Below are 11810 nucleotides of genomic sequence, written 5' to 3'. Positions count from 1 at the left end.
CTGTGGATGGGGGTGCAGGGCCTGGCGACTCCCACATGCCATGAGAGGGTGCATCTGGCAAGGTCCCTGGGTCTGGGCTACACAATAATTTCAGTCATGACTTAGAGAAGGGAGGGATGAGTAGGGTAATAACCGGGGCTTGACAAACCGCAGCAAAATCCACTCACCAGCCCCGCACTGTGCATGTGCCAGACCCACATCAAGCATGTGCCCGCCACCGTTGAACGGGGCCACCGGCTGAAATCTACTCGCCACGGGTGAGTAGACACACTGATTTGTCGAGCCCTGGTGGTAACACTTGCAATGGCCCCAAGCCGGAGGGGCTGCAAGCACTTTGGAGGGCAGGTTTAAAGTTCAAATTGATCAGAATTCAACAGATGAAATTGGATGAAATGCAAAGAACTTGATGTAGGGAGGGAAGATCAAAAGCCCAGTTGCTGGCTGAGCCCTGCCTGGCCAGGTGGTAGCTCTGGTGGGGGGAAGAGAGCGATGCAGGTGCAGGAAGGCGGATCTGGTGGTGGGGGGGTTAACTGGATGTGCGTGTAGTCAGGAGATCATGCTCCGCGCTGCCCAGCCAGGGGGCCTCAGCTGGATGCAGTGAGCCAGATGTGGGCAAAGCAGAGACACCCCAGGGGAAAGCTATGAGAATGCCCAGCAGGTTAGAACCCTGATGTCGGAGCAGGGGTGAAAGGGGCCAGTAGGAAGCAGCTGCCGGTTCTGGCCCGCACACTGGCAGCCACCCCTTTGCCCTCCACCCCCAGTGGCCCAGCGGGTAGGGGTGCTAGCAGCCTGGCCTCTGATGGGGGAGCAAAAGGGAGAACTGCCCTGGGGCCTGGTGACTTAAAGGACCCAGGGCCCCCAGCCAGCACTCCTGCAGGAGGGGCAGCTGGAGCTCCCCCCAGGACTCTCATATCCCCAGCCCCACCCTTCCGCAGGAGGGCCCCAGACGTGCCTGGGGCCCTGCGTCCAGGTGAGTCTAGGCACTTGAGAAAAGGCCTAAAGAACCGGGCAAAGGCCGAGGGGTCTGAGAGCCGCTCAGCGTGGGACGGGCTGTAACGTGGCTGGGGATCGCGGCTCTCCCTGCCCGGAGAGGGAGCAACGGGCCTAAGCTGAGCCAGGCGTTGGGTGAGAAATGGGACAGGCGCCGGGGAGCCCAGGAAACCTCCCTCCCTGGTGGGGTTTGGGAACAGGCTGGAGCAGCCCTGCTGAGGTGCGCGGCTTGCCTGGCCCTGCCTCCGCCCAAGTCTGGTGGCTTCTCGAGGCCCCTTCCAGCCCGACCGAGCTGATTCTGTGGAACCTCCCCCCGCCGAGAGCTTGCAGCGCTGGGATCCTCGCCTGCGGGGCCGTGACGAAACCACAGAGCCGGGACTGGTCTGGCCAGGGCAGCGCCAACGCCTCTGTTCTCCCCGAGCCCCCAGAACGGGCCATTTGGGCGGGGACGAGGCGCTGCCGCAGCCCTGGGCCATGCGAGCTGGGGCACTCCCGGGGGGCAGAGTGTGACGTAGTGGGGGGACTTGCTGGGCTGTGGTGACCTCTTCTGTCTGGAGCAAGACCCAGCAGGGAAAACCTCACTATGCAAAGGTGACTCCATACCGGTTGAACCAACCCCCCATGGGGAGAAACAAAGGGAGGTGGATGCTGCCCTGGCTGGGGGCAGGGCTTGGAGAGGGGGAGTTAGTTCCTGGCTGGAAAGCAGGGAAGAAGGAACTGGGGAGGGGGCTGGGATTCCCCCATCTCAGGGGGGCACTGAGGCCTCTTAGCCCCAGTTCCTGTAACCAGATTACATCTGTGCTGTATCCTGGAGGAGCAATAAACCACCCTCAATTCTACTGGCTGGTGGAGTCGGTTTGTGCCATTTCGGGGTGCAGGAGACGGGGGACCCCCAACGCGCCGTCACACAGAGATGCTATTTCACCGCCCTGCGGGCCCCGCTGTGCGCAGGGCTGGAACCGGTGTCCTGCCCTGGGGCACCCACAGCAGGCTGGGTGCTGGTCAGCTGGAGGGGATCAGCAAAGAGCCACGGGGATGATCCGCTGGCCCGGCAGTGCCGGTTAGCGCAGCGGAGGAGGGGAGCCAGGCAGCGGCTGCCCGGGGTAACGATGCTCTGTCTACGCCGCCTAGCCGAGAGTGATCCCGAAGGCCAGAAATAAGGGGCACAGTTTGAAAGGGCGGGGGGAGGCGGTTTACAAGGGCTGTGGTGGGTTCTCCACCTCAGGCAATTTTTCAATCCAGAGCGGCTTTTCCTCTACGAGCTCCACGCTGGGGATTATTGTGTGTCTGCCCCGGGTTACACAAGAGAGCGCAAAGGGGCCTTCTGGACTTGGACTGGGCCCTGTGAATCTGCCATGAAACGGAGCAGCGGAAACCCAAAGGGGGGGAGGAAATGCGTTCTCCAGACCGACTGGGTGGAGCTTATTTGTCACCTGCAGCGGCAGGGGCTTACAGGGGAAATCCTTGGTGAACTTAAGCACAAAAAGGAAGCTCACAAAAAGTGGAAACTTGGACAAATGACCAGGGAGGGGTTTAAATGTCTAGCCCGAGAATGCCGGGGGGTTATCAGGAAGGCGAAAGTGCAGATGGAATTGCAACTGGCTGAGGATGGAAGGATCCAAGAAAGGTTTCTACAGGCATGTTAACAAGGAGAAGGTGATCAGAGGGGGTGTGCGGCCTCTGATGGATGAAGGAGGTAACCTAGTGACAGATGATGTGGGGAAAGCTGAAGTATTCAAGGCTTCCTTTGCCTCTGTATTCACGGACAAGGTTGGCTCCTGGACTTCTGCGCTAAGTGACCCAAGATGGGATGAAGATGGACAGCCCTTGGTGGGTAAAGAACAGGTTAGGAACTATTTAGAAAAGCTAAACGTACACAAATCCATGGGTCCGGACTTAATGCACCCGAGGGTACTGAGGGAGTTGGCAAATGTCATTGCAGAGCCTTTGGCTATTATCTTTGAAAAGTCGTGGAGATCGGGAGAAATCCCGGATGATTGGAAAAAGGCAAATGTCTTGCCCATCTTCAAAAAAGGGAAGAAGGACGATCCAGGGAACTATAGGCCGGTCAGTCTTACCTCGGTTCCTGGCAAAATCATGGAAGGGATCCTTAAGGAATCCATTTTGAGGCACTTGGATGAGAGGAAAGTGATTAGGAATAGTCAGCATGGATTCACAAAGGGCAAGTTGTGCCTGACCAATCTGATTAGCTTCTATGATGAGGTAACTGGCTCGGTGGACATGGGGAAGTCAGTGGATGTGATATACCTTGACTTTACCAAGGCTTTTGATACGGTCTCCCACAATATTCTTGCCAGCAAGTTAAGGGAATGTGGATTGGATAAATGGACAGTAAGATGGATAGAAAGATGGCTAGAAGGCCGGGCCCAGCGGGTAGTGATCAACGGCTCGATGTTAGGATGGCGGTCGGTTTCTAGCGGAGTGCCCCAGGGTTCGGTTCTAGGACCAGTTTTGTTCAATATCTTTATTAATGACCTGGATGAGGGGATAGATTGCACCCTCAGCAAGTTTGCGGATGACACTAAGCTGGGGGGAGAGGTAGATACGCCTAAGGGCAGAGATAGGGTGCAGAGTGACTTAGACAAATTGGAGGATTGGGCCACAAGAAATCTGATGAGGTTCAACAAGGACAAGTGCAGAGTCCTGCACTAGGCACAGAAGAATCCCAAGCATTGTTACAAGCTGGGGACCAACCAGTTAAGTAGTAGTTCTGCAGAAAAGGACCTGGGGGTTACAGTGGATGAGAAGCTGGATATGAGTCAACAGTGTGCCCTTGTAGCCAAGAAGGCTAATGGCATATTAGGTTGCATTAAGAGGAGCATTGCCAGCAGATCCAGAGATGTCATCATTCCCCTTTATTCGGCTTTGGTGAGGCCACATCTGGAGTACTGTGTCCAGTTCTGGGCCCCCCACTACAAAAAGGATGCAGACGCACTGGAGAGGGTCCAGCGGAGGCAACCAAAATGATTAGGGGGCTGGAGCATATGACCTATGAGGAGAGGCTGAGGGACTTGGGTCTGTTTAGTCTGCAGAAGAGAAGACTGAGGGGGGATTTGAGAGCAGCCTCCAACTCCCTGAAGGGAGGTTCCAAAGAGGCTGGAGAGAGGCTGTTCTCAGTGGTAGCAGATGGCAGAACAAGGAGCAATGGGCTCAAGTTGTGGTGGGAGAGGTTCAGGTTGGATATTAGGAAAAACTATTTCACTAGGAGGGTGGGGAAGCACTGGGATGGGTTACCTAGGGCAGTAGTGGAGTCTCCATCCCTAGAGGTGTTTAAGTCTCGGCTTGACAAAGCCCTGGCCGGGTTGATTTAGTTGGGATTGGTCCTGCCTAGAGCAGGGGGCTGGACTTGATGACCTTCTGAGGTCTCTTCCAGCTCTATGTTCTATGATTCTATGGAGCGCCTGCTGGCCCGTGTCAGAGCCGGGGCAGGGGCTCGAGGGCCTGGGCTCTGATCCACCCGAGCAATTTGGATGTTCCTGTTGAGCATGTTTCAACCGCCCAGGGGCAACTCCACTGCCGTTCCCCCCGCGCGTCCCCACGAGCCGCTGGCTGCTGCCCCCGCACAAGGATCGTTGCCCCTTCGCTACCCTGCCCTCTCCAGCGTCTGCCTGCAGCTCCCTGCCTGCCCCAGCCCCAGCCGCCTGCTCCAGGTTGAAGGAATCCGGCCGCGCCGTGCCCGGCTTGAGAGTCGAGGGCGCAGCAGCGTCCAGCGCCGGGCCGGGTCCCTCTCAAGTAGCCCTGGAAAGAACCCGGCCCAGCCCCGCCCAGGGCCCAGCTGGCAGCCGAGAGCTCAGCTCTGGACCGTCCCAGGGTGACGCCGCTGGCACATTTCCCACCGCTGGCATGGAAGCGACCCAGCGCGCTGCACGGCCAGAGGCAATGGGGCCACTTCTCACAGCGGGCGAGGGGCTTCTGTGCCCTGCTGGGACTCACCCAGTGATCCCAGCCCAGCCCCCGCCGCTCCCTGACTCGGTTTCCCTGTCTGCAGAGTGGGGGAAGTGACGTATCGGCGGGGTTGTCAGGAGACTGACTAGGTACCGCCGCTCTCCTGCACTGGCCGCCTGCCCCCGGCCTGGCCTTGACAGGCAGATCCAGACACGTGCTCCCTCAGGGGCCAGCAGCTAGCGCCATGGGGGCAGGACAGGCGCTGCGCTGGTCCAGGTAGTCATAGTCACGGTGTCACGGATACATCTGGGGCGCCGGGCTCTCACTGTCCTGGGGTGGGGTCGCTCGCTGCAGGGCCCTGAGCTAACCCTAACCACTCGTCAGCGCTGCCCGGCCCTTGCTGCAGGGCTGTGCCACCCCCGCCTGGTGCCACCTCGCCACATTCTGCCAAGCTCCTTCCCTCATGTGGGGCACCGGCCTGTCTCCCCTGAGCCCGGCCCAGCAAACAGGCCAGCCCCTGCCTCTGCCCTCGCTACGGTCGCTTGCTGCCATCTAGCTGCCAGCTGGCGTCTCTGCCTGGCACCATGGAGCTGCAGCCCAGGGCACTGGGTGTTCGAGTCCTGCCACTGCCTCAGTTTCCCCTGTACAGTAAGGCTGAGCTGGTCATTCGGGGGCTGGGTGGTGCTTTGTAGCCTCAGTGGCAGGCGAGCTGCCAGCTCCCACCGGGCTCTGCTCTTCCATGTTGCTGGCGTTGGCCCCACAATGCGCCTCAGACGCGGATATGAGCCTGAGGCAGGGATGCTGGGGCTCTGCTCCCTCTCGGGCCCAGCCCCCGCTCTGCTCCCCCCCGGGCCCAGCCCCCGCTCTGCTCCCCCCGGGCCCAGCCCCCGCTCTGCTCCCTCCCGGGCCCAGCCCCCGCTCTGCTCCCCCCGGGCCCAGCCCCCGCTCTGCTCCCCCTTGGGCGCAGGGTCCTTCGCGCCGACGCTAACTGGGCCTGGTTGATGGCCGCCAGCGCCGTCTCCGGGGGGAGCTTGGAGCCGATGAGTCCTGCCCCCGCCCGGCCGCCCCCTCGGGCTAAGCCCGGGCTGGCAAGGGCAGGGTCTTTACCCCGAGCGCCTGCAGGCTCCGGCAGTAGCGGGGGAGTCTGGCTAGAGGCAGGGGCCTGGGCCTGACCCAAAGGGAGTCTCATTCCCCTTCCGTGGGTCAGCCAGTCTCAGCCTGAGCCCCACAGGAAACCCCAAGGCTGCCGGCGTCTGTGCCCAGTGCCCCCGGGGTGGTACCGGCCCTGCCAGCTGCCACTCCGGCCTCCTGTCTCTCCAGGGCCAGCCCCGGGCCCAGGGCCGAGCCTGCCCCACGGCCTGAGGCGGCCTGGGCACACGGCTCCGAGCACTCAGGGCCCCCCAGCAAGCAGGGCGCCCCAGGGCAGGCGCCGAACGAGCTCCCCCGGCCCACCCACCCCGCCTCGGCACCCGGCAGGCTGGAGCTGCCTCTCCAAAGCCGCCCCTTCGGGCTGGCGGGTCACGACTCACAAATCCCCTTGTTACCCTGGTTGGGGGGGCAGCAGAGGGGCTGGCCGGAGGGGGGTCACCCTCAGCCGGGGTCAACATGGCCCCATCGCTCCCAAGGACAGCCTGGGCCTGGAGGGGTCCTGCCCCCTTCCCTCAGCTGTACGGAGTGGGGTGGGGGGCAGGCAGGTGGTGCACCCCAGGAAGTTTCTGCTTTCACTGCCCCTCACTTCTGGGCAGGGGTAGGGAGGCCAACGCTCGGGGCGGGGGGAGGGTGTTTCTGTCTGGGGATGGCTTTGTCCAAAGGGCCTGAGGCCCTCTGACCCTATGCGGTGTTTAGGGCCCCGCTCGCTGCCCTCCCCTGAGACGCCCCCTTCGCGTGGGCGCTGAGCAGCCAGTGGGGGGGCTCACACCGTGTGCGTCAGTGTCACCGTCCTGCACAGCCAGTGGGGGGGCTCACACCGTGTGCGTCAGTGTCACCGTCCTGCACAGCCAGTGGGGGGGCTCACACCGTGTGCGTCAGTGTCACCGTCCTGCACAGCCGGTGGGAGAGCTCACACCGTGTGCGTCAGTGTCACCGTCCTGCACAGCCGGTGGGGGAGCTCACACCGTGTGTGTCAGTGTCACCGTCCTGCACAGCCGGTGGGGGAGCTCACACCGTGTGCGTCTGTGTCACCGGCCTGCACAGCCGGTGGGGGAGCTCACACCGTGTGTGTCGGTGTCACTGTCCTGCACAGCCGGTGGACGAGCTCACACTGTGTGTGTCGGTGTCACCGTCCTGCACAGCCGGTGGGGGAGCTCACACCGTGTGTGTCGGTGTCACTGCGCTGCACAGCCGGTGGGGGAGCTCACACCGTGTGTGTCAGTGTCACCGCGCTGCACAGCCGGTGGGGGAGCTCACACCGTGTGTGTCGGTATCACCGCCCTGCACAGCCGGTGGGGGAGCTCACACCGTGTTCGTCGGTGTCACCGCCCTGCACAGCCGGTGGGGGAGCTCACACCGTGTGCGTCTTTGTCACCGCCCTGCACAGCCGGTGGGGGAGCTCACACCGTGTGTGTCAGTGTCACCATCCTGCACAGCCAGTGGAGGAGCTCACACCATGTGTGTCAGTGTCCCCGCCCTGCACAGCCGGTGGGGGAGCTCACACCATGTGTGTCAGTGTCACCGCTCTGCACAGCCGATGGGGGAGCTCACACCATGGGTATGTCTACACTACCCCGCTAGTTCGAACTAGCGGGGTAATGTATGCATACCGCACTTGCTAATGAAGCCCGGGATTTGAATTTCCCGGGCTTCATTAGCATAAGCGGGGAGCCGCCATTTTTAAATCCCCGCTGCTTCGAACCCCGTGTAGCGCGGCTACACGGGGCTCGAACTAGGTAGTTCGGACTAGGGTGCCTATTCCGAACTACCGGTACACCCGAGGTGTACCGGTAGTTCGGAATAGGCACCCTAGTCCGAACTACCTAGTTCGAGCCCCGTGTAGCCGCGCTACACGGGGTTCGAAGCAGCGGGGATTTAAAAATGGCGGCTCCCCGCTTATGCTAATGAAGCCCGGGAAATTCAAATCCCGGGCTTCATTAGCAAGTGCGGTATGCATACATTACCCCGCTAGTTCGAACTAGCGGGGTAGTGTAGACATACCCCATGTGTGTCATGTCACCGCTCTGCACAGCCAGTGGAGGAGCTCACACCCTGTGTGTCAGTGTCACCGCTCTGCACACCCGGTGGGGGAGCTCACAGGGGGTTTTGGTGGCTGTTACACAACGCAGAGCCATAGTATGGGCCCCGGCATCTTGGCGCTCACTTGGCGGGGTTGGCCCAGATGGTTTGTGGGTCTCTGCTGCGGCCTCCCTTGCTCGCTGCCTCGCCCGTGTCAGAGAGCGGCCGCGGGGGGCTCGGAATCCCTGAGCTGGCTGCTGGCGGCTCTCTCGGGTCCCAGGGCTTCCCAGACCCGCGTGGCGCTGAGCCCGGAGCCCAGTGCCATGTGCTTTCCCCTCAGGCCGGCTGGGGACAAAGGCAGCCCCGTTGCTAGGCACCGCCGCCTGTTCCCGCGGTCACAGGGACAAAGCATCCCCGGCGGCCGCCAACAAGGCTCCTTTCATGCCCTTCCCATCGGCGACACGCTCGCCGACCCCCCGCTGGCGCTGGCTTCAGAGCTGGGCCCCGGCCGGGGCAGCCCAGGCCCCTCCCGGCCGCTCGGCTCCACCAAGGTCCCCAAACAAGTACCCAGCTCTGGGGCACCAGGGCAGAACCACTGTGAATGGCTGCACCGTGCGGGCCCTGAGTCTGTGTCTGCACCAGAGCCATGCCCGTGTGAGACTGTGCGCGCGTGTGTGTATACGTGTGAGTGGGTGCATATGCATATGTGTGTGCAAGCGCACACGTGTGCCCAGTGGCCCAGGGCAGGCTGCCAGGAGCAGAAGGATGCTGGGGGGAGGGGCAGACAGCCTCTAGGGGTCACCAAATGAAATCAACAGGCAGCAGGTTTAAAACAAACAAAAGGAAGTTTTTCATCACTTAGTGCACAGTCAACCTGTGGAACTCCTTGCCAGAGGATGTTGTCAAGACCAGGACTTTAACAGGGTCCAAAAAAGAGCTAGCTAGATTCATGGAGGTTAGGTCCATCGATGGCTGTTAGCCAGTGTAGGAAGGAAGGGTGTCCCAACCTCTGTCAGGGGCTGGCATGAGCGACGGGAGTGATCACTTGATAATTCCCTGTTCTGATCCCTCCCTCTAGGGCAGCTGGCCCTGGCCACTGTGCACAGACAGGACACTGGGCTGAATGGGCCTTTGGTCAGACCCAGTCTGGCCGTTCTAATGTTCTCCCATGTGGGGCAGAGGGGTGCAGGGTAACTGGCAGACAGGGGATGAGGTAACTGGCTCGGTGGACGTGGGAAAGTCAGTGGATGTGATTTACCTTGACTTGAGCAAGGCTTTTGATACAGTCTCCCACAATATCCTTGCCAGCAAGTTAAGGGAATGTCGATTGGATAAATGGACGGTAAGATGGATAGAAAGATGGCTAGAAGGCCGGGCCCAGCGGGTAGTGATCAACGGCTCGATGTCAGGATGGGGGTCGGTTTCTAGCGGAGTGCCCCAAGGGTCAGTTCTAGGACCGGTTTTGTTCAACATCCTTATTAATGACCTGGATGAGGGGATGGATTGCACCCTCAGCAAGGTTGCAGATGACACTAAGCTGGGGGGAGAGGTAGATACGCTGGAGGGCAGAGATAGGGTCCAGAGTGACCTGGACAGATTAGAGGGTGGGGCCAAAAGAAATCTGATGAGGTTCCACAAGGACAAGTGCAGAGTCCTGCCCGTGGGCCAGAAGAATCCCAAGTATTGGTACAGGCTGGGGACCGACTGGCTAAGCAGCAGTTCTGCAGAAAGGGACCTGGGGGTTACAGTGGATGAGAAGCTGGATAGGAGTCACCAGGGCGCCCTTGTAGCCAAGAAGGCGAATGGCATATTAGGGGGCATTAGGAGGAGCATTGCCAGCAGATCTAGAGACGTGATTATTCCCCTTTATTTGGCAGAACAAGGAGCAATGGGCTCAAGTTGTGGTGGGAGAGGTCCAGGTTGGATATTAGGAAAAACTATTTCACTAGGAGGGTGGTGAAGCCCTGGGCTGGGTTCCCTAGGGACGTAGTGGAGTCTCCATCCCTGGAGGTGTTTAAGTCCCGGCTTGACAAGGCCCTGGCTGGGTTGATTTAGTTGGGTTGGTCCTGCCCAGAGCAGGGGGCTGGACTCGTTGGCCTGCTGAGGTCTCTTCCCGCCCTGGGGTTCTATGGTTCTGTGATTCTCCACCTCCCCATGTGGGGCAGAGGGGTGCTGGCTCTCTGGCTGGGTGGGGGAAGGGGGCCGTGTAGCCCTGGGCTCCTGCCCTGGTTTCTGCCTGCCGCCTGCATGGAGGAGGCTGGAGGAGTCTGGAAAGGGGGTGGGGGCAGGAGGGCCCGCAGGGACCCTATTCGGAGGCAGCCGTGTGCTGGGTTCCCACAGCCCTGGGCCCGTCTGGGCTGGCTCTGGCTGGTCCCTGGCTGAGCGCTGGCGGGACGCACCCTGGACAGAAGCGGGAGCCGAGTCTGGCCGTGGCCCGGGCCCAGCAAAGAGCCTTTGTGGAGCTGTCGGCTCCTGGCCGGGAAGCGGATGGATGAGCTGTCCCAGGAAGGGCATAGCTGAGCCTGCCTCTGGCTCTCCATAGTGAGGCCCCAGGGCGCAGGGCCCCAGGCAGCGGGGGGGGGGGGGGCAGAGCAGGGGCTCTGCTATTTCCAGCTGGGGTGGGGGGAGGAGGCTGAAGAGGAACTGGAGCTGGGCCGGGGGCCGAGGGGCCGAGGGGCGATGAGGCGCCGGGACCTGGACCAGGCGATGGGGGGGGGGACCAGAGCTCTCGGCTCACTCGGGGAGGGAGAGGGGCTCGTGGCATTGGGGGCCGACAGGGCGACTCGAGGGTTCTCCCATGTGGGGCAGAGGGGGGTGGCCCGGGGACTAGTGAGGGGCCTGGCATTCTCAGCAGGGGTCTGCCCCCCCACTCTCTGGCCGGCAGGGGGCAGAGCCAGGTGGCCGCAGGAGGGGCCAGAGGGGCTCAGTGGCTGTGGCTGGTGAGGGTGGGGGCAGATCCCAGCCCTGGGCCCTGGACCCACTCAGGCTGCATCACTCAGGAAGGGGTGGGAGCAGAGGTAGGGAGTGGGCGAGCAGGGATGAGACAAGGCAGAGAGCAGAGGTGGGAGGAGGCGGGAAGAAGGGGGAGCAGGGGGGGAGCAGGAGTGGAGGGAGGCGGGAGCAGGGGCGGGAAGAGGGGGAAGCAGGGGTGGGAAGAGGGGGGAGCAGAGGTGGGAGGAGGCGGGAAGAGGGGGGAGCAGGGGTGGGAGGAGGCGGGAAGAGGGGGGAGCAGGGGGGAGCAGGAGTGGGGGGAGGCGGGAGCAGGGGCGGGAAGAGGCAGGAGTAGGGGCGGGAAGAGGGGGGAGCAGGGGGGAGCAGGAGTGGGGGGAGGCGGGAGCAGGGGCGGGAAGAGGCAGGAGTAGGGGCGGGAAGAGGGGGGAGCAGGGGGGAGCAGGAGTGGGGGGAGGCGGGAGTAGGGGCGGGAAGAGGGGGAAGCACGGGTGGGAGGAGGCGGGAAGAGGGGGGAGCAGGGGAGGAGCAGGAGTGGGGGGAGGCGGGAGTAGGGGCGGGAAGAGGGGGAAGCAGGGGTGGGAGGAGGTGGGGAGAGGGGGGAGCAGGGGCCAGGCGTGGTGTTGAGGGGGGTGGGGCCAGTGTCCCATCCCCCTCTCACCAGTCGCCCCGGTGGTAGATGTCCAGGCGTGAAACGGGAGGGCGGTTTGTGCCCGTCCGTGGCGCGAAGCCGGTCTCTGGCCCAAGCCGGAGCTGGCCGCGTGCCTGGGGGCCGGGAAGAGGAGGCTGCTGACCAG

Source organism: Pelodiscus sinensis, chromosome 29 (genome assembly GCF_049634645.1).
Source record: "Pelodiscus sinensis isolate JC-2024 chromosome 29, ASM4963464v1, whole genome shotgun sequence".
Lineage (NCBI taxonomy): Eukaryota > Metazoa > Chordata > Testudines > Trionychidae > Pelodiscus > Pelodiscus sinensis.
The sequence above is the reverse complement of the archived record's forward strand: the minus strand, read 5'-3'. Positions refer to the sequence as shown.